The sequence below is a fragment of the Nicotiana sylvestris genome, chromosome 8 (genome assembly GCF_000393655.2).
Source record: "Nicotiana sylvestris chromosome 8, ASM39365v2, whole genome shotgun sequence".
NCBI classification, from domain to species: Eukaryota; Viridiplantae; Streptophyta; class Magnoliopsida; order Solanales; family Solanaceae; genus Nicotiana; species Nicotiana sylvestris.
The window spans coordinates 212,360,327-212,384,912 of record NC_091064.1 but is presented as its reverse complement, the minus strand read 5'-3'; positions in this window follow the sequence as shown (position 1 = coordinate 212,384,912).

Sequence of the window (24,586 nt, the reverse complement as noted above, 5' to 3'; positions counted from 1 at the left end):
ACAAGATATATTTTCCGTGCTCAGTGTATACATGTTAGCTGGCCAATATTTGTTAAAGTCAATTGTTGTTTGTGATGAGGACCCGTACACTTTCTGCTTTCTCTTCTTGGAACCTAGTTTCACTCGGTTATCAAAAACAGGCAATGTAGATAAAGGAGCAGCACCGGGATATCCAACTATATAGGATAGTTCAAATCTTGATGTGGCTTCCGCTATTCCTGCTCCAAAATCTTTTCCAACTACGTGTAACCAAAAGTGCCTATTTTTATTTAACCACTTGTACTCATCATCATGTAACACCCATCGAACACACTTATTGAGCTCCTCCTTTGTCACCCTAAATGATTCATCCAGACTTAGCTAGCGACTCAGTTGTCTCTGATTTTAAAAATTCCTCTAGCGAGTTATTGGTGAGAAAAGATATTTCCTTTCAAAGACCATCAGGTAGAACTTTCTTCACCTGGAAAATCAAACTTGCTGAATTGTAAAAATTATATTTCAAAGGGACAAATAATGAAGATGATAAACTGATTTGGCAAAGGCATAAACCCATCACCAATCCCCCACCCTTCCACCACCACCCATCCCTTTCCCTGCCACCACCCACCCCTTTTGCCACCATACACTGTGGTACTAAATTCCTATTCCACTACATAGACTATGTACATATTCATTCTCCCATTTTCAGTGACGAAAAGAATGGATAGACTATGTAGAGAATTCTATTCTGGTAAAATAGGACTTAGTCATCACTAACAAAAAGATGGAAGGTGTAGGGATCAAGATCCTGAAGAATCACACTAAAGGTTATTTTTCAAATGCTTATAGAGATTCTCTTGTGAGGACTCAACACTATGGAGAGAAGTTATTGAGGAAAATATGGTTTACTGAATCTATAGTGTAGTTATCTTATAAAATGTAATATTAATATTTACATTGGTAAAAAAAATCAAGTTAATAAGATGTTAGCCACGAATTTATAATTGGTTGCCTTGGATCTTATTGTAAAAAAATATTATTTATCAATATGAAGATTTGAGTATCTTAATTCAAAGTTCTAAAATATTTCTATTGTTAAAAAATAGATAGTCTTTCTTTTCATTTTTTTAAGGCTTTACTAGCCTTCCCCTTGAGTCACTCCTGACTTGAATGGTCAATGACTCTGCCACCATCCATCCCTTTCCCCATCATCACCCACCCACCACCAACCCCTGACACCACCCATCCACCACTAACCACTGCCACCAACCACCACCAACCCCTTTCCCATCTACCACCACCACCTGACTAACCACAAGCGACTCCCCCTCCCCGGCCCAGTAATATTAAATCTAAACGCATTGCTTGATGTGCATATATTTATACAATATCCTAACATCTTCTCTACCCACTTAATAAAGAACGACTTTATCATAACGGAAATCATATGCAAGGAAAATATTTTAAAAAAATAACAACAACCATAATTAGTATACTCCTATTTCTTTTAATATTACGATGAAAATCACATGCAAGAAAAAAATTATATTTACATAAAAAAACAACAACCACCATAATGATTACACGTTTATTTTAATTAAATATTATAATGGAAACCACAAAAATAAAACACATGCAAGAAAGTTTTTAATAAAAATGAAAAACACAACAACAACAACAAAATTTATACACCTATTTCTTTTAATGTTATAGAAATCACATGCAAGAAAAAATAAAATCACGTGCAAGAAAATTTAAATTATTATAATATCATCACAGTTGTAATATAAAAGCATTGAACTTACAAACAAGAAATTGGTTGTTTTACCGGCCTCCGGTGCTCCACGAGGGAGTTTGTCCGGCCAAATCCAGAAGGGTAAGCACATTCTCTAGAAAATCAGAGGAGGTTTTGGGAGGGTTTTGAAACAATGACTTTTAATCCTTCTCGCGGACTTCAAAAATTGTTCTTTTTCCCTTTTTTGCTTTTTCTTTCTTCCTCATTTGAATAAGCGGGCTTAAAATACTAGTACTATTACTTATGGTTTAGAAATATAAACGTAAGTTTAGATTGACCAAAGTAGTTGTATTACAGCCAGTTGAGTTGTTGTTTGTTGATGAAGTAAATAGTGTTATAAAAGGTATCAAGAAAATGTGAGATAGCATAATAAGTACAAAGGACGTGAGATTGGTAGCTTTGTGTCACGACCCAAAATCAATCGTCGCGATGGCGCCTATCGTGGAACTAGGCCAGCCTCAACTCGACAACCCAACATGAGAACAATAAGTTTGAAAATATTAACGAAAGCATTTAACATTTTAAGAAAAACTGTTTGAAACATAAGAAAATCCCAAAGTGATACAATCCAGCCCAAAACTAGGGTGTCACTAAGTACATGAGCATCTACTTGAAATACAATCCGCTACAATGTCTAAAGAAAACAACTGAAAAGTACATCAAATGATAAAGAAGGAGAGTCAAGGCCTGCGAATGCAGTGCAGCTACCTTGATAGCCTCCAAACTCTAGAAATGCTCGATCAGCAACCGCCGCCGTGAACAGAGTCGCCTAGATCTGCACACAAGGTGCAGGGAGTAACGTGAGTACACCAACTCAGTAAATAACAAGTTCAAAGTTTGGACTGAAAGGTAGTGACGAACTCAACCTCAACAGGTATAACATAAATAAATGTGCAGAAATGTAGGCATGATTTCAAGTCAAATATACAGCTCAAAGCAGTAAATATTGATCTGAAAAGTGTAAGGTATACGACTTTGCTATCACTACATGCCAATGCACATACTATCGGTACTGTATATGGCCATCTGGCCCAGGAAAATATATCCCAAAACATATACAAAGCTGACTGTAAGTCACCCAGTACCGAGAAAAAAGGGCAATCCAGCCTTGTGGAGAAATCCATCTCTAGGTATCAAGTACATCGGACAAATCCATGTCTAGGGAAATATATCTCTCAATAATATCATTCGCGCTCACTGGGGTATGTTACAGACTCTGGAGGGGCTCCAACAGCCCCAGCACTATCATAATCATCAATATAACCATTGTGGTGTGTAACCCGATCCCATAATTGTCACTCATAATCAGGCTCTCGGCCTCACTCAGTCATCAATCTCTCCAATCTCACCCACTGGCTCACAATGTCATAAAAACTACCCAGAACAATGATATGATGAATCAATAAATAACTGAGACTCAGAAATAATATAAAATGCATGAACATGACTGAGTACGAAATATAAATGAAAATAATGAGATGACAGCAAGAAACGACCACTAAGGGTCCGAATAATACTGGCATAAGGCATAAACATGATATCTAACATGATTTATAGCTCAATTACTTTATCACATGATAAAAATATGGATATCAATAGGATATAGTCACTAAACGGTGTCATGGAGTCACCCAGGCCACAATTCTCACGATGCACGCCCGCACGCCTGTCACTTGGCATGTGTGTCACCTTAATACCAATCACATAGCACATAATTCGGGATTTCGAACCCTCAGAACCAAGTTTGGAAGTGTTACTTACCTCAAACCAAACCAAAATCCTACTCTGTAAGGCCTTTGCCTCTCAAATCAGCTTCCACACGTCCCGAATCTAAATACAAGCAATACAATACGATCAATATAGGCTAAAGAAATCAATTCCATAAGAAAAATATCAAATTATAGCAAAAAATCCAAAATCGGCTCAAACCTGGCCATCGGTTCCACGTCTCAAAATCCATCAAAAGTCACAAAACCCGAAAGCTCATTCACTTACGAGTCTAACCATACCAAATTTACTCAAATCCGACAACAAAATCCCATTCAAAACCTCAAAATTCCATCTCAAAAACACTTCCAGTTTTTTCCGAATTTTTCACCCCAAATCACAATTTAGATGATAAAATCAAAGATATAATCATAGGATTTAACCAAAAACAGGTGAGAAACACTTACCCCAATCAACTCCACGAAAATCCCTTCAAGAATCGCCCAAATCTATGATCTCTAGCTCAAAATATGAAAAATGAGCTCAAACCCTCAATTTTGAATTTAACACTATCTGCCCTTACTTCATTCTTCGCGAACACGAACATCCTCTCGCATTCGCATAGACCAATTTGACTGCCTCTCCACATTACTCTTTGCGAACGTGACACATGCCTCGCGAACGCGATGCTTTACTAGCTCAACCCTTCACGAATGCGGAGAACGAGGACCTGGGGTCGCCAACTGCCTCGCTCCTCTTCGTGAATGCGACACTGCTCCCGCGTTCGCGATGCACACGCAGACCATACCTTCGCGTTCGCATCCTCTCCTTTGCAAATGCGAAGAACAAAATCTCACCGCTCAAAAAACACTCTTCAAGAATGCGAGGACCCTCTCGCGAACGTGAAAGAGGAAACCAGAAAAATGCAGCAGCAGATATCAGCAATCTCACCAAGGCCAAAAATTATCCGTTAACCACCCGAAACTCACCCGAGGCCCTCGGGACCTCAATCAAACATACCAACACATCAAACTTAGTCGAACCTTCGAATCACTCAAAACAACATCCAAACACCAAATTACCCCCGGATTCAAGCCTAAGAACTTCTAAACTTCCGAATTCCACAAACGATGCCGAAACCTACCAAACCACGTCCAAATAACCTCAAATTTTTCACACAAGTGAGAAATGACACCAAAAACATACTCCAACTTCTGGAAATCAAATCCAACCTCGATATCAAAATTTCCACTACCGGTCAAAATTGCCAAAATTTTAACTTTCACCAATTCAAGCCTAATTCTACCACGGACTTCCAAATCACATTCCGTATGCGCTCCTAAGTCCAAAATCACCTAACGGAACTAATAAACCATCAAAATTCAAATCCGAGGTCATTTTCACATAAGTCAACATCTGGTCAACTTTTCCAACTTAAGCTTTCAATTAAAAGACTATGTGTCTCAATTCCCTCTGAAACCACTCCATACCGGAACCAACTAACTCGGCAGATCATAATATAGCTGAAGAACACAAAAGAAGCAGGAAATGGGGGAACGGGGCTATAACTCTCGAAACGACCGGCCAGGTCGTTACATCCTCTCCCTCTTAAATAAACGTTCGTCCTCGAACGGGTCTAGAAATATACCTAGAGCCTCAAATAGGTGTGGGTATCTACTCCGCATCTCCCGCTCGGTCTCCCAAGTAGCCTCTTTCATGGACTGGCCTCTCCACTGTACCTTCACTGAAGCTATGTCCTTTGACCTCAACTTTTGAATCTGATGCCCCAAAATAGCCACCGGCTCCACATCATAAGTTAAATCACCATCCAACTGAACCATGATGAAATCCAAAACATGTGATAGATCGTCGATATACTTCTGAAGCATAGAAACATAAAATACTGGATGCACACTCGATAAGCTAGGTGGCAAAGCAAGCTCATAGGTTACATCCCCAATCTTCCGAAACACCTCAAATGGACCAATATACCGAGGGATCAACTTGACCTTCTTTCCAAATCTCATAACACCCTTCATGGGTGAAACCTTCAGCAAGACCTTCTCCCCAACCATGTAAGACACATCACGGACCTTTCTATCAGCATAACTCTTCTGTCTTGACTGCGCCGTGTGAAGCCGCTCTTGAATCAATTTCACCTTGTCCAATGCATCATGAACCAAGTCTATGCCCAAAATCCTAGCCTCACCCGGCTCAAACCAACCCATTGGAGATCTACATCGCCTCCCATATAAAGCCTCATACGGAGCCATCTGAATACTTGACTGATAACTTTTGTTGTAAGCAAACTCCGTGAGTGGCAAAAGCTGGTCCCATGAACCCCCAAAATCAATGACATAAGCACGTAGCATATCCTCTAACATCTGAATAGTGCGCTCGGACTGTCCGTCCGTCTGAGGGTCAAATATTGTGCTCAACTTAACCTTAGTTCTCAACTCTCACTACACAACCCTCCAAAACTGCGATGAACTGTGTGCCCCTGTCTGAACTGATAGAAATGGGCACCCCATAAAGGCGAACAATCTCTCTGATGTAAATCTCTGCCAACCGCTCTGAAAAATAAGCAGTACTCAGAGGAATGAAGAGCGCGGACTTAGTCAGTCGATCCACAATCATCCAAATAGCATCGAACCTCCTCGGAGTCCATGGGACCCAACTGCGAAATCCATGGTGATCCGCTCCCACTTCCACTCTGGAATCTCTATCTTCTGAAGCAAGCCACCTGGTCTCTGATGCTCATATTTCACCTGCTGACAGTTGAGACACCGAGCTACAAACCCAACTATATCTTTTTTCATCCTCCTTCACCAATAGTGTTGTCTCAAATCTTGATACATCTTTGCAGCACCCGGATGGATATAATACCGCGAACTGTGGGCCTCCTCAAGGATCAACTCCCATAGCCCGTACACATTGGGCATACATATCCGGCCCTACATCCTCAATACCCCATCATCACCAATAGTCACATCTCTGGAATCACCGTGTTGAACCCTGTCCTTAAGGACAAGCAAATGAGGATCATCATACTGGCACTCTCTGATGCGATTAAATAAGGAAGACCGAGAGACCACACAAGCTAGGACTCGACTGGGCTCCGAAATATCCAATCTCACGAACCGATTGGCCAAGGCCTGAACATCAAATGCAAGGGATCTCTTACCAACAGGAAGGAATGCAAGACTACCCATACTCACTGCCTTTCTACTCAAGGCATCAGCCACTACATTGGCCTTTCCCGGATGGTACAAAATGGTAATATAATAGTCTTTTAGCAGCTCCAACCATCTCTGCTGCCTCATATTGAGATCCTTCTACTTGAACAAGTGCTGGAGGCTACGATGATCAGTAAACACCTCACAAGACACACCATAGAGATAGTACCTCCAAATCTTCAATGCGTGGACAATGGAAGCCAACTCCAAATCATGAACAGGGTAGTTCTTCTCATGGGGATTCAACTGACATAAAGCATAAGCAATCACTCTACCCTCCTACATCAAAACACATCCAATGTCGATTTGTGAAGCATCACAATATACAGTATAAGAACAAGAAGTTGATGGCAGAACTAACACTTGAGCTGTGGTCAAGGCAGTCTTGAGCTTCTGAAAGCTCACCTCACACTCATCCGACCATCTGAAAGAGCACCCTTTTGGGTCAATTTGGTCAAGGGCAATGCAATAGACAAGAAACCCTGAATGAACTGATAGTAGTAACCAGCCAAACCAAGAAAGTTCTGAAACTCTATGGCTGACGACGATCTAGGCCAACTCTGAACCGCATCTATCTTCTTCAGATCAACCTGAATACCCTCACTGGACACCACGTGTCCCAAGAACGCTACTGAACTGAGCCAAAACTCACACTTTGAGAACTTGGCATAAAGTTTCTCCTCTCTCAGCCACTGCAATACAACCCTCAAATGATCAGCGTGCTCCTTCTAGCTATGAAAGTACACCAGGATATCATCAATGAATACAATAACGAATGAGTCAAGATAAGGTCGAACACACTGATGCATGAACGTTGTTGGGGCATTGGTCAGCCCAAAAGACATCACAAGGAACTCATAATGACCATATTGGGTCCTGAAAGATGTCTTAAGAATGTCTGAGTCTCTAATCTTCAATTGGTGATACCTTGACCTCAAATCAATCTTGGAGAACACCCTCGCTCCCTGAAGCTGGTCAAATAAATCATCAATACGAGACAAAGCATACTTGTTCTTGACGGTGACTTTGTTCAACTGCTTGTAATCAATGCACATCCTCATAGTGCCATCCTTATTCTTCACAAATAGAACTGGTGCACCCCAAGGTGACGGACTAGACCAAATAAACCCCTTATCAAGGAGTTCCTGAAGTTGCTCCTTCAATTTCTTTAACTCTGTCGGTGCTATACAATACAGTGGAATAGAAATAGGCTGAGTGCCCGGCACCAAATCAATACTGAAGTTAATCCCTGTCCGGCGGCATGCTCAGCAGGTCTGCAGAAAACACATCCGAAAAATCTTGCACCACCGGAACTGAATCAATAGTAGGAGTCCCTGCACTGACGTCCCTCAGAAAGGCCAAATAAGAAAGACAACCCTTCCCAACCATCCGCTAGGCCTTCAAGAATGAAATCCCCCTACTGGGAACTTAATCCAATGAACCTCGCCACTTAATCTGTGGCAACCCCGGCATAGCCAACGTCATGGTCTTAGCGTAATAGTCCAGAATAGCATGGCATGGAGACAACCAATTCATGCCTAATATCACATCAAAGTCAACCATACTAAGCAGCAATAGATCAACTCTAGTCTCTAACCCCCCCCCCACCACCCCCAATAGTCACTACACACAACCGGTATACACGGTCCATAATAGTAGTATTGCCTACCGACGTAGATACATGGATAGATGAAACTAGAGACTCACAGGGCATGTCCAATAAAGAGCAAAATATGACGACACATATGAATAGGTGGAACCATGGTCAAATAATACAAAAACATCTCGATGACTTACAGAGATAATACCTATAATCACCGTGTCTGGAGCAATAGCATCTGGTCTGGTAGGGAGTGCATGGAAACGAGCCCAACCGCCACCTGACCGGACTCCTCCTCTAGGGAGACCCCGAGCTAACTGACCTCCAGCCTGAGCTGGCTGGGCGGGTGGTGAATTAACTAGTGCTCAATTCAAAGGTTGAATCCTCCGCTGATATGAACCTCATGTAAGGCGGGGACATAACCTCTTGATATGACCCAAATCTCCACACTCAAAGCAACCTCTACCGACCACTAGGGACTGAAGGGAGCCCCGAGCACCAGGATACCTGCTAGAAGGCCCCGACATAGATGAACCCTGAGCTGATGGTGCATGAGACAAACTCTAAGTTGGAAGGGCACTGAGAGATGAGTGGCTCTGCTGACAACTGTGAGAACCATGGCCAAATAATGCACCACAGTGAACTGGGTGAGCCGTCTGAGCATGCGTGTATGGACGACCTCTACCTGGTAAAATTGACCCCCAGAAGGAACACCACCAAAGCTACCTAAACCACGAAACCCCTTGACCTCCCTCTCAACCCGCTTCTGATTACGGACCGACTCTATCTCCTAATCAATGTCAACAACCTCATAAAAGGTAGCACAAGACACCCTTTCTCTGGTCATAAGCATCCACAACTAAAATATGAGGCCATCAATGAACCTTTTAATCCTCTCCCTGTCTATGTGATCCGACCAAACAGCATGACAAGCTAACTCATAAAATATCATCTTGTACTGCATCATAGTCATGTCATCCTTACGTAACCTCTCAAACTGTCTGCACAGCTTCTCTCCACGAGACTGCGGCACATACTTCTCCAGGAAGAGAATGGAGAACTTTTGCCATGTAAGTGGCACTACACCAACCAGCCTACAACTCTCATAAGCCTCCCACCAAGTGAAGGCAGCTCCAGTGAACTGAAAAGTAGTGAACGAGACCCCACTGATCTTTAGAGTACCTGTTGTACGGAGAAACCTCTGACACATATCCAAGAAACCCTAGGCATCCTCACCGCTGAAAGTCAAAGGCTAGAGCCTCCCAAACCTCTCCAATCTACATTATTCATCATCAGGCATGACTGGAACCACATAGTCCTGAGTAGGTGAAACCGGTTGGGCTACTGGTGCCCCCAGTGTTTAGAGTCCCTGTACCACCCGCTCTGGTGTACGGGCGGCGGGAGTCTGAGTACTCCCCCAACCTGGGAAGTGGTTGCTGCAATAGAAACAGAGACCGCCTGAGCAAGGCTGGTGCACAGGTCAAAATCTGAACTAAGGTCTCCTGAAGACCTGGGATCACGAAGGGCACAGCAGGTGCCAGAGCTGGTCCCGCTGGTGCATCCACAACTAGGACCTGATCCTGAACTAGGTCAATGGTAGATACAAAGGTGCTAACCTAGCTGTTGTGCGGGCTACAGCTTTCCCTTACCATGGCCTCTACCGCGACCTCGACCTCTCGCGGCCCTGACTGGTGGCTGTCTGTCCTACCCAGTCAAACTTTTCCTCACCATCTATGAGAGAATAGAATAACAGAAGTTTAGTTATGTGAGCACGTGATTTTTGTTTACGCGACGATCACTCCAAAAGAAAACAAAATAATAGCAAATGGTCTTGCTGTACAATTCTTCTGGGATTTTTACGTGGCATTTTGTTAATTATTTGTGATTTTGCCCATTTTTATTTTTTTATTAAAAACAAAATACAAAAAAAATGTGTCGTGTGTAGTTGAACCGTAATCCGGCTATTAAAAGGAAAATCACGAAAAAATGCATCTTTCATTTTTTTTGTCATTGAGTGATGTTTAGTTTAATTAAATGTTAATTATGTGTTAATTTTTGTTTTTATAGTATTATTTGACAAATTAATTAAGAGATTTAAGAAGAAAAGGGTTTTTGGATTGGGCCAATCCAATTTAAATGGGAACAAGCCCAAATCAAAACAACCCAGTCCAACCAGGCCCTCTGCAAGACGCCCAAACGACGCCGTATAAGCATCATCTCTTTGAGCCGTTGATTGATTCAAAGGAACGGCCCAGATCTGGCCAATCCTTTACTTAAACGACGCCGTATAAGGCCATCTAAACCCAACCGTTAATCCAATCCCATCCAACGGCCTCAGGACACGCCCATAAACCCGACTCGTTCAGCCTCCAAACCAACCCAACCCCTGGCGTTTGAAACGACACCGTTCCCCACCAATTGAAAGATCCTGGCCTTTCATCTTGCCTCATCCGACGGCCAGTATCTATTCACTCATTAACTATATAAACCTAAAATCATACCCCACCCCCCTATCCAAACACCCATCCTTCGTCCTCATCCCCTTCCCAGACCCCAAACCTTAGGAACCCTAGCCGCCCCCTTTCCCCTCACCATTAATCTCGGCGGCATGGACGCCGGTGACCCCCACCTTAACATCATAGGACCGCCTCACCACCCTGAATATAGATCTGTTGTCCTTTTGTCTCGAATCCCCTCCCGCCTTCTCGAATATTCATTTGAAGATTCGAGTCGGACCTCGACTTATACCGATCTACCCCAGTTTCACACCAGACAGTCCCCGGACCTCCCTCGTGACCAAACCATGCTTGGTTTGGTCCGAATCTAACTAGGGAAACCTAGATCCCAAATCTACCCTTAGGAACCCTAGAAGTCCTGATGCTTGGTCTGTGGCCGTTTGAACTAAATGATTAGGGTCTAATGGACCTTAATCGAAGTGTTCTCAGTAGAGAACACTTCGATTAAAGTCCATTCAACCCCAAGAAAGATCGATTTCAAATCCGAGCTGGGGTTTTCTGATTTTTCAAGGCTTTAAGGTAATTTTTGTTTTCTTTATCAGTTCGTTTTGTCTGTTGTATTTAAATGTCTATTTATGTGTCCAAATGTTTGGTTTAATTTATGTTTTGAATTTTTATCAACTATTGTTGTCCACCTTGCCCGGACCTCTTTATTTGGCCAAGTTCTCTCCATTTACTGATCATGTGTATATGTGTTGAGCTGTACAATCAATTGAACTTAAATTTGACTGATTAATTAATTCCCCAGTACAACTTTTGCTTAGTCAGTACAATTTGAATCGTGTGTTGATATTGTTAGATTTCTGATCATGGGCTTCGGCTGTATATGTTATAACTAGTATAGTCGAGTTGATATACGTCGTCATAAGTTCAGCCTTGAATGATGATAATTTGATTGGTTTGTCTGCTGAAGTCCTACTTAAATCAAATTAGGAATTGAGTTAGCTACTTATAATTGATGTATTTAAATCAGAAAATCTAAGGATTGGTTTTTTAAGCTGCAGTCTGAATGGACAGCATGTGCATTAAGGCCTCTTAGAAATTAAAATAATCTGATAGCATGTGCTGTCAGGCCATTTTCAGCCTGCCCGTACCTTTGTTTAGTTTAATAGGTGGATTAAAAGGGGCTGACAAGGAATATCATGGGAGGGGGTTTTATTTTAAGTTTGAGTGGAAAGACAGCAGACCACATGGGAGGGGTTTCTGATTGCTTAACAGGCTGTTAAATGGCTGATGCTAGGCTTATAAAAGAGAGAACTTCCATTAGTTAAGGGGGGGATTTTTCAGACTGATTTTTAGAAAAGCATAGATACAGAGAGAGATACCACAGAATAGGCATATACAGACACACTTTGAGAGAGGATATATACAGATAGAGAGAGAGCAAGAAATAGAAAAACATACAGAAAAATCAGAAACGGTTTCTTCCTATTGTTGTTTGGATTTCATTTTTTTATCAATCTGTTAAGCAGTACTGATTCTTCCAAGTCTCAACTGAGATGGTGGTGTGTTGCATTAGTTTATTCTTGGAGTTGGCCTGTCTGGAGTTCTGTTCCTACTACACTGCCTACTGCTTTCGTTTAGCTACTTTTTCCGTCGGCTATAGTTGCATCTTGCACTGGGATTTGTTCTGTTGTTACCAGTTGTTACTGCTGCTATTTATGTTGCCATTGTTACTCTACTGACTTCTCTTCTTCTTCAATTGTAAGCACTTCCAGGTACACACTTCTGAAACCATGTGTTGTTTAAAGCTTGAAGTTTGAAGCAGAAATAAAGAAATGAATGTTGTTTACTTCACAATACTTGTGTTCAAAATATAGCCATAGGTTGAATGGTAGTTGGCCTGTATTTGTTTAAGTTCATTCCAACTGCAATTGCTCTGTATGAATTAACACACATCCTAATTGAGATGAACTATTAGATAGTATTGTTGTTAGATCAGATGTATTTCCATGTGTATAACCATTGGGTTTGATTTAGTGATGACAGTATAACATAGAATCATGACAAGCATCCGTATGTACTCTTGTCTAGACCTCTGAACTATCAAATCTGTTATATCTGGTCCCATTTGATTTCAAGATAAATGTATCCCAAACAAATTCTCATGTGGTGTTACGTTAACAGGTTAGCCATGTACGCCAACTCTCTTGATAGATTCCTTGTTTCGATATAGATTCATTGTTTCGAAATAATGCGACAATTTTGAGGAAAACTAATTTAATAGGCATAAGTTTGGGTAAGAGGTTTTGGCGCTTAGATCAAATAAATTCCCAAATGAGCATTAATAATTAAGGTTAATCCCAGCACTAATAGTCGCGGACGAGTATTCGTTTGTTCACATAATCATGGGGAGTTATTTTAGCTACAGGATGATTAATCATGTTTGGATATATTATTTCATTGTCCTCGATTTGGTTCATAATTTCTAGTAATGTTCCTTTCAATAAATGCACGTCTCAATCTAGCATTTAATATGGTATGCCTCTTGTAAGCTTGTGACGATTTAGGATCTTTTCTCATTCATTTTAGAAAAACAAAAAGAAAAAAAATGTAGTCGGGCTAAGATTATCCTCTTAAAAAATAATGAGACGAGCCTCGCCAAATAAAAATGCAAATTGCGGGGCCCTCAATAATTAACCATAATAAATGCTTAGAATTTGGGATGGACTGTTTAGTGAATTTCACTATCTTCCCCAAAGTTAATAACACGTTAGACTCTTTAGGCGCGACTCAATTGAAATTACATTCTTAAATCCGGGTGCACATTGATGTGACCCAAATCCAAATCTCAACGGAGTCGAAATGTGTTAACAACTACGGGTGCATTGACTGTGACGTGGTTCGAGATGCATTTTCACGACGTTGCAATTCTATAAGAATAAATGATAAGAATAAAAGCGGTTTTAAATTTAATAAAAGCACATAAGTTACAACATGTATTTAAATAAGATATTTAGCCATTATAACAATTTAAGCGACCGTGCTAGAACCACGGGATTCGAGGGTGCCTAACACCTTCCCTCGGGTCAACAGAATTCCTTACTTAGAATTTCTGGTTCGCAGACTTCATTTGGAAAAGTCGAATATTTTCCTCGATTCGGGATTCAAGATAAACCGGTGACTTGGGACACCAAAAGCCAAACCTTTCCCAAGTGGCGACTCTGAATTAAATAAATAATCCCATTTCGAATATTGTCACTTAAATTGGAAAAAACTCCCTTCGCGCATTTAACCCTTCGGGGTCGGGCGCGCAAAAAGGAGGTGTGACAAGTTACCAATATCAACAGATTCGCATGATAAGAATTCAAGAATGTGAATTTTTCCTAAGAGTACTGCAGCCTTCTGAAGATAAGTACAGATAACTTTGTACCGATCTACGAGACTCTACTAAACCCGCACATGACTCATAAGACCTATGTAACCTAGGCTCTAATACCAACTTGTCATGACCAAAAATCAACTGCCGTGATGGCGCCTATCATGGAACTAGGCCAACCTCGACTCAACAACCCAATACGAGAACAATAAGTTTAAAACATTAATGGAAGCATTTAACATTTCAAGAAAAACTGTTTGAAATATAAGAAAATCCCAAAGTGATACAATCCAGCCCAAAACTAGGGTGTCACTGAGTACATAAGTGTCTACTTGGAATACAAACCACTACAATGTCTAAAGAAAACAACTGAAAAGTACATCAAATGATAAAGAAGGGGAGTCAAGGCCCACGAATGCACTGTAGCTTCCTTGATAGTCATCAAACTCTAGAAATGCTCGATCAGCAACCGCCACCATGAACAAAATCGCCTGGATCTACACATGAGGTGGAAGGAGTAACGTGAGTACACCAACTCAGTAATTAACAAGTCCAATCATTGGACTAAAAGGTAGTGAGAACTCAACCTCAACAGGTATAACAGAAATAAATGTGTAGAAACGTAAGCATGCTTCCAGGTCAAATATAAAGCTAAAAGCAGTAAAGTAAATACAGTTCAGAACAGTGTAAGGTATACGACTCTACTAACTCTACATGCCAATGCACAGACTATATAAAATGCACCATGTTTTCCCAATCTCAAGTGCTCAACCACTCGGTACTGTATATGGCCATCCAGCTCAAGGAAATCCATCCCGAAACATATACAACACTAACTGTAAGTCATCCAATATCGAGGAAAAAGGGCAATCAAGCCTTGTGGAGAAATCCATTTTTGGGCATCAAGTACTTCAGACAAATCCATGTCCAGGGAAATCCATCCCTCAATAATATCATCCGCGCTCACTGTGGTGTGTTACAGACTCCGGAAGGACTCCTACAGCCCAAGCGCTATCATAATCATCAATATAATTGTTGCGGCATGCAACCCAATCTCATAAGTATCACTTATAATCAAGCTCTCGACCTCACTCAGTCATCAATCTCTCCAGTCTGACCTACGGGGCTCACAATGTCATGAAAACAACCCGGAACAATGATATGATGAATCAATAAATAACTGAGACTGAGAAATAATATAAAAATGCATGAACATGACTGAGTACGGAATATAAATGAAAATAATGAGATGACAGCAAGAAACGACCGCTAAGGGTCCCAACAACACCGGCATAATGCCTAAACATGATATCTAACATGATTTATAGCTCAATTACTTTATCACATGATGAAAACATGGATATCAACATGATAGAGTCACTAAACGGTGCCATGCAGTTGCCCAGGACACAATTCTCACGGTGCACGCACGCACGCCCATCACTTGGCATGTGCGTCACCTCAATACCAATCGCATAGCACATAATTTGGGGTTTCAAACCCACATAACCAAGTTTGTTAGCGTTACTTACCTCAAAGCAACCCAAAATCCTACTCTGCGATGCCTTTGCCTCTCAAATAGGCCTCCAAACATCCCCAGTCTAGCCACAAGCAATACAATACGATCAAAATAGGCTAAAGGAATCAATTCCACAAGAAAAATACCAAATTATAGCCAAAAATCCAAAATCGTCTCAAACCCATCCCCCGAGCCCGCTTCTCGAAATCTGTCAAAAGTCACATAACCCAAATTTCCAGTCACTCACGAGTCTAACCATATCAAATTTACTCAAATTCGACAACAAAATCTCATTCAAAACCTCAAAATTCCATATCAAGAACACTTCCATTGTTTCCCAATTTTTCCCTCCAAATCACAATTTAGATGATAAAATCAAAGATATAATTATGGGATTTAATCAAAACTAAGTGAGAAACACTTACCCCAATCAACTCTACGAAAATCCCTCAAGAATCGCCCAAATCCCTGATCTCTAGCTCAAAATATGAAAAATGAGCTCAAACCCTCGATTTTAAATTTAACACTGTCTACCCAGATTTCCTTCTTCGCAAACGTGACCATCCTCTCGCGTTCGCGTAGACCAACTTGACTTCCTCTCCACTTTACCCTTTGCGAACGCGACACATTCCTCGTGAACTCGATGCTTTACTATCTCAACCCTTCGCGAATGCGACCACCACCTCGAGAACGCGTAGAACAAGAACTTGGGGTCCCCAACTGCCTCACTCCTCTTCGCGAACGCAACCCTGCTCCCACATTCGCGATGCACACGCAGACCACACCTTCGCGTTCACGTCCTCTCCTTCGGTAACACGAAGAACAAAATCTCACCACTCAAAAAAACTCTCTTCGCGAATGCGAGGACCCTCTTACGAACGCAAAAGAGGAAACCAAAAAAATGGAGCAGCAAATATCAGCAATCTCACCAAGGCCAAAAATGATCTGTTAACCACTCGAAACTTACCCTAGGCTCTCGGGCCCTTAACCAAACATACCAATACGTCCCATAATATCATACGAACTTATTCAAACCTTCGAATCACTCAAAACAACACCAAAACACCAAATACCCCTGGATTCAATACTAAGAACTTCTAAACTTCTGAATTCCACAAACGATGCTGAAACCTACCAAACCACGTCCGAATGACCTCAAACTTTGCACACAAGTCAGAAATGACACCAAGAACCTACTCCAACTTCTGGAAATCCAATCTAACCCTGAAATCAAAATTTCCACTACCAGCCAAAATCGGTAAAATTCTAAGTTTCGCCGAACCAATCCTAATTCTACCACGGACCACCAAATCACATTCTAGACGCACTCCCAAGTCCAAAATCACCTAACAGAGCTAACGAACCCATCAAAATTAAAATCTGAGGTCATTTACGCATAAGTCAACATCCGGTCAACTTTTCCATCTTAAGCTTTTAATTAAAAGACTATGTGTCTCAATTTCCTCGTAAACCACTCTGGAACCGAACCAACTAACCCGGTAGATCATAATATAGCTGAAGAACATAAAAGAAGTAGGAAATAGAGGAAGGGGGCTATAATTCTTGAAATGACCGGCCAGGTCATTACACTCTATTACAATGAAACCTATGTGTTGAATAAAGAGCTAACTCTAACACGTGATTCAATAGGGGATAAACTATCACAACTACATAAATCTAAAAGGAAATTAAAAAATACATATGCAGGAATCATTTTCCAGACTTGTGTCATGCCCCGAACCATGGCCTAGGTGTGACACGACACTTGGTTCCTAACTGCATGTGATCGAGCAAACCAACTGGATGGCTGGATCAATATGTGATATAACTATAAGCTGAATATAAACATGCAAAATGCTGATCTACTAACGAGTCTGACTAAAATATCATAAATGCGAAAAGTACTAAAAAGTCTGCAAGTATAAACGAGTAGCCGACAAGGCTAACACATAAAAGCCTGCTAATATCCGACTGACTAAGTTATAGTCTACGAAGCCTCTAAAGAATACTGAAATGTTAACTATTTACTAGTACAACATCCCCAGTATACCTTATTAATTGAAATACTATAAAGATTGGGAAAAAAAGGGATAATGCCCCGAAAGACTGGGCTCATCAATAGTTGATACAAGATGCCCTAGCAAGCAGAACCGTCAACCTATAAATTGTTACCTGTATCCTGAGATGTAGGCCCAGAGCAAACGGGACATTAGTACATTTGAATTGCACTGGTATGTAAAACAACTGAAGGAGAGAACTATAAATACTGAAACTGAAACTGAACTGATAACTAATAACTGAGAAATGAACAGATAACTGAGAATCAATAACTGATAAAATGATAACTGAACAAGGAAGTAAGTATATGAATACTCCCTCTTCTGAATGCTGAACCACCTGTTTATCTGATAAACTATGGCTTTAGGCCCGATAAATAAGTGCACAAGCTACGGCCTCGGGCCCAAGTATACGTTGTCGCGCCCCCTTTTTTTCCCTCCGCGGAGAGAAGTCCAGGTTTCGACATTCATGGGGGTAATAATTCATTTCCTTTTGGGAATTGGGTTTTGAAGAGTCGCCACCTAATTATGGTGTGTTAGGGCACCAAGAGTGATTAACTCTTGGATTGGTTTGCATTACCAGAGATTTAGGGTAAGGGCTCGAAATAACCTGGAGGGGAAGGTGTTAGGCACCCCTTTCGTTCCACAACGGCGGGTCCCGGCCGAACTTATATTTATGAAGTAGTCCTTTAACAAACAAGTAGTTGAAACAAATAATTGTAAACAAAGCATGTTGGATATTGTATGACTAAGATAATAAGACAAAGGATTTGAACAAGTTGTGTACATATAAAAGTAAAGTTTTAAGCAAAAGGAATTTGAGAAAGGAGGGGTCCTAGGTTGGTTAGGGTCACGACCCAAAATCTAACCATGTCGTGATGGCGCCTATCATATTACAAGGCAAGCCTATTTCCCAAAATATTACTACTAATTTGATTATTAGAATTTAATAAAACATTTGCAATAATTGAATTCTTGATAAACTAAACCAACTCTAAATATAAATAATATAAAATACGAAAATGAGTCCCAAACATCAGGGTGTTACTAAGTCATGAGCGTTTAAAACGGTGAACTAAGAAATATAAACTATCTAACTGTCCAAAAGAAGAAATGACAAAAGGAGTAACAAGGTCCTGCGGACACTGGTAGTTGCCTTGCAATCTCCACAGATAGCCGTGCTGAAATCAACGATCGTTGCGCTCTAACTCACCTGGATTTGCATATAAAGTGCAGGGTGTAGTATGAGTACAACCACCTCAGTAGTAATATAAATAACTAAGGAACTGAGCAGTAGTGACGAGCTAAGTAAAACAGTCCAATTATTTATTTTCACAATTTTAAAAAATAAACATGAATAAACAGGTAAATTCCATAACTCAGTAAATACCACAAAGAAATTTAACAGATAAATGCAGCAACAGCAAAAGTAAATGCAACTTCATAGCAATGTCACTCTATCACTCAGCACTCGCACTCAACACTCAACACTCAATACACTCAACACTCTGTGCTCACTGGGGGTGTGTACAGACTCCGGAGGGGCTCCCAAAGCCCAAGCACTAAGCACGGACAACTCATGTGCCATCATATCAATATCTAGATCCGCACGGTCAACTCACATGCTACGCGGACAACTCATGTGCTATGGTATCAATACCTGGACCCGCACGGTCAACTCACGTGCTACATGGACAACTCACGTGCTATGGTATTAATATCCTCACAACCAGGCCCTCGGCCTCACTCAGTCATGTACCTCACTAGCCTCACCATCATCAACAAATAAGGGAACACAGCCCATATCAAGTATCACAACATATTAACAAATAATAGAGACTGAGGTAAACATGTACAATAATATCTATGACTAAGTGCAAATAATGTGAGCATGAATAAAGCCTAAGCATGATCTCTAACATAAAGGTAGACAAGTTCAACAACAAGTAACTATGTAAACACAAATGATGGCCATGAAGCCTCACGGGACGGACCAAGTCTCCATCCCTCAAGGTATACACCCACAAGCCCGTCACCTAGCGTGGGTATCACCTCCAAATAGTCATACGATATCAAATTCTCCGGGTTTATACCCTCAAAGCCAGAGTTAGAACTGTTACTTACCTCAACCGCATAAAATCCTACTCTGAGTGCCCTTGTCTCTGGACTCGGTCTCCAAAAGCTCCGAATCTAACTATTATCATATTAGTACCATCATCATGTGCTAAAGAATCGAATTCCACAATAAAAAATACAAAATATGCCAAAAATCCGAAACCAACCAAAATTTGGCCCTCGGTTCCACATCTCAGAATCAGTCAAAACGGCATAATAATAATCCTCGTCCTCTCCGGAGTCTAACCATATAAAATTCGTCAAAATCGGACTCTGTTTGGTCAATCAAATCCTCACTTAAAACTTTCCAAAATCCAAGCCCTAACTCTCTCAATTTCACTTTGAAATCATCAATCAAATCCCAAAAAACGAAGATGGATTTACGATATATAATCAAAACTGAGTAGAGAACACTTACCCCAATCCATATGGTGAAAATCCCCTCCAAAATCGCCCAAATCTGAGCTTCCCAACTCAAAATATGACTGAATGAACAAACTCTTATTTTATATATTTTTCAGCTATTCTGCCTCGTTTATTGTACCAAACGATCCCAAAACTCGTATCTTATGCCTCCAATAGATTCCTTGTGAAATTCTAGTCAAGTTAGGCTTTTGAATCACTCAATTTGACCATATAATGAATGAGATATGTAGGTTTTAATATTTGCAAATAATGCAGATTTTTAAATACGCTGCTAGTGCCAATTTCGTAATTAATCAGAAAAATCTGGCAACATGATTCTTAGTAAAATGAACATAAAATACTCATACGGTGTCCAAATTCAACGATTGTTGTTGCTACGGGTCCGTAATTACGATACGGATCTAATGCTTCAATAAAAAAAAAAGAAATCGGAGCTCATTTGTTCAATATAATATCATCTATGATTGAAGAAACGGCGTCGAAACATAAGAAAAACGAGCGCAACACAACCCAAACTTATTCAAAACTCACCCAAGGACCCCGGGACCTCAACTAATAATTCCAACAAGTCATATATCACTACCCGGACTTAGTCGAACCTCCAGAACACCCAAAACAATAACAAAACACTAAATCAACATCGAATTCAAGCCTAAGAATTTCTAAACCTCCAACTTTTACCAATTCAAGCCTAATTCTACCACGGACCTCTAAATTATATTTCGGACATACTCCTAAGTCTAAAATCACCCAACGAAGCTAATTGAATCATAAAAATTCAAATCCGAATTCGTTTACTCATAAGTCAACTTCCAGTTGACTTTTCTAACTTATCTTTCTAACTAAGAAACTAAGTGTCATTTCACTCCAAAACTACTCTGAACCCAAACGTACCAACTCGATACAACTCAATGCAGCTGAACAATATATAAAGAAGCATAGATGGGGAAAATGGGGTTATAACTCTCAGAACAATAGGCTGGGTTGTTACAGTTAGCCTATAGGTTCACCCCACGCAATGCCTGGTAAACACTCCTCAATGAGGGGCTACACGTGACGTTAGAGCATAGTCATCATATCCCGTTCTACCCAAGTCCCTACCCTTGGTCATAGCCTAAAGCATTCTAGTAACCTCGACAATGTCCTATGCATGCACTACTCGTCCTTTCCTTGTGGCCTTGGAGGTATTTTAGGACCTCTAAATCTGGGTAGTTCTAGACAACCCCCTAAGGTGTTTTAAAAGGAGAAAATTCTAGGCGACAGGCAAGAAAACATAGGACCTAACAGATAAATGCAGAAAGAAGCACTTAGGAGGCCCAAGTTTACCTCCACAAGTAATACATATAAGCAGCACGTCTCAAACACAAACAAGATTAGTTTTTATTAGGGACAAGACCTAAATAGGATATCTAAGTGGATGTCAATGCACAGAAATATGCAACTTTGTTTTTATAAACTTTACAGTAAGGTCCTAATCTGTTTGCCTCCTGATTTTAAACCTGTTAAATCTGAACAACTTTAAGTAGCAAAAATACAGTTTCATAGTTGTAGAATTTAAAATCGCCCTATAGACTTGCCTAAACGTAGAATAGTGATGTCCTAAGAACATGATAACTACGTTGATATAGTAAAACAGTGAGCAGTTTTTAAAATGGACACTTGAGTTCCTATAGGTATGATTTATAGAAGTAGTGAATGAAGGTAGTGTTTAAAAGATCGATTAAAGAAGCGGACAATTGATTAAGCCAATTTCAAATGAAATAACACGAATTAGATTGACTTGTGTAACTAAATTGATTTTAATTCTATAGGAAGAATTTCTAATTTTATTCCCTATAAGGATGATATCTAGTTGTAAATAGCTGATGTTAGAAACTTATAGGCATGATTTCTAGTGGAAACAAATGTAAATGCCCGTTGTAACAGAAACTGAACTTGATCACATTCTAAGGCATGATATCCAATTATAAAATCATTTAGGTCCTATAGGCATGATTTCTGTTATTGGAACTATTTAAACCCTATAGGCATGGTCACTAGTATGGTAAAGCAAACATAGCAAATATATTAACAAGATCCTATAGGCATGGCTTCTACCCGTATCACCACATAGACATATAACTACCCACCCCTTCTCACTAATTACCCCAATATTCGTTTACAAATAATTATTACAAACCAGCTGAATAAATTACATAAATAGATAAAAGAAAAGAAGAAGTTACATTTTAGGGAGCCAGAAGCAGGCCCAAATGATTTCCCCAAACCTCCAATAGCCTCAAATGCTAAATCCCATAGACAATATCATTGTCTAGATGCGTAAGAGTTCCCTAAGGATCTCAAGGATCCCGGGCAGTGCTCATACCTAGACTTTATAACCAGAACTGAGTAAGTACAGTATGGAAGAGCCAGCTCCAGTGCATCAGAGTTCAGAGAGATCTAATAGGGATCCCAAGGCAGCCACACACTGGAGGGGCAGAACTTAAGCACCTAAGTGTAGAGTGGGAGTGCTTGACATGGTTTTGAAAAGCTTTAATAGGAAAGTAGTATTTGAAAAGACTCAGTTGAAGTAGTTTTGTAAATAGGAGAATTGTTCAGTAAAACAGTTTTTGACAAGAGTTGTGTAATCAAACAACCATAACAAACGTTCATATAGGGGGAATTGGAGGTTGGGAACACACAATACAAGTAAACAACATTCTTTGCGATTAAGAGGGTAGCTAATAATGCAAACAATAAGACATGGATTTAGAGGTGCTAATTAGAACATAATGACAGAATCAGAGATGCTTTAGGGGGTCATATGATTAGGGATAGCTAATGAGACAACATAGTAAGAATTTCAGAACCAACATAGAATCAAACAACTTAGAGTAACAAAATTACTTTGCAAAGAAAGGTTCATGCTAGAAACTAACTAGCAAGTAAACCAGCATTCAAAGACAAGGTAGAGTCAAATTTAAACAGACTACTAGTTCACAAGACATGCGTTTCTAGAAGTCATAAGACATAGCTAGGTGAAGTAATAGGTCAATTACATGTTAAACAGCAAAACAGTAGATAGAAACAGATTAGGAATATGATAAACTGAAGCAATATGAAACACATTGGTTTGAGAGCTTAAATTTAGAATCAAAACATACCAGCGAAGAAAGCAAACGAAAGGTAAAGAACAGGAGAGTGTAATAATTAGCCTTGGCTTGCAGCCGGCTAATCCAGTAACAATAATAAGTAATAAAGAAAGCAAGAGAGCTTTTGAGTGTAAGAGAGATGTGAACTAATGTCTGTATCTAAGACCGTAGAAGAGATCAATATATATAGTAGTTTGAAAACTAGGTAAAATAAGGTAAGAATCACAAAATTCAATAATTATAGAACTCAGAATAAAATCAGTTCGAGTCCTCCCTTAATTAAGGGAATTAATTCAAACGGTAAAGGGAAGATGACAAGTAAGGAAAGAAATCATACATAGCTGGAGTATAACAAATAAGGAAAGAATTTCGAACAGTGCAAGTACAGAACAGGTAATTAGGGATAGGTTCAGAAAATTCTAATTAAGGAGATAGTCGGTAAGAATCAAGTAACAATGCAGACAAGGTAAGGGAAAGTTAGTTTAGGAAAGCAAATTAATCACATTGAGTAGAAAGGTGAGAATCGGAGGTTTAAAGGATAGTTTTCAAATCAAACCAAGAAACAGGGAATTCAGAATCAATCAAAGAGAAAGTCATGAAAAGAGTTAGCGTTTAACATATAAATAAAGTAAGACATGGATAGTCAAGAGTCGACATACAACTCTAGCAACACATGAAAGTTAAACAATACTGATTCAATGAGAAAGAGACAAGTCTTGTACAGTCAAGATGAATACAAGCACATAGAATCAGTGTAAGCTTAGGCTAAGAAACTCAGTAGAAGTATATCAAGGCAAGACAATCACGAGAAATCACAAGAACTCGAAAATGAGAACTGGTTAGTCAAGTGTTTCGCGGCAATTCTCTTAGATTTTTAGTGGCCTGCAGAGCTTGGTTGAGTTAGAAGGATTCAGTCCTGACGGTTTAGTTTTGTGAGAATGGAATTCGGAAAGTTCTTGATGATTTCTACCACAGTTAGAGGTGCATATTTTCCACGGGCATAAGGAGCATGGGATGTATAGTGATTTTCTCCCAGATGGGGTCCAATGGAAAAGTTCTTGGCTAGTTGAGTACGTAGTTGTGTGTGGCTCGGAATGAATATGAAGTTTTCATGTTTACTTTAGGATGGTATGGTATATGCGGTATGTTGTGCAGGACTTAGATTTGCATGCGTAAGGTCACGGAT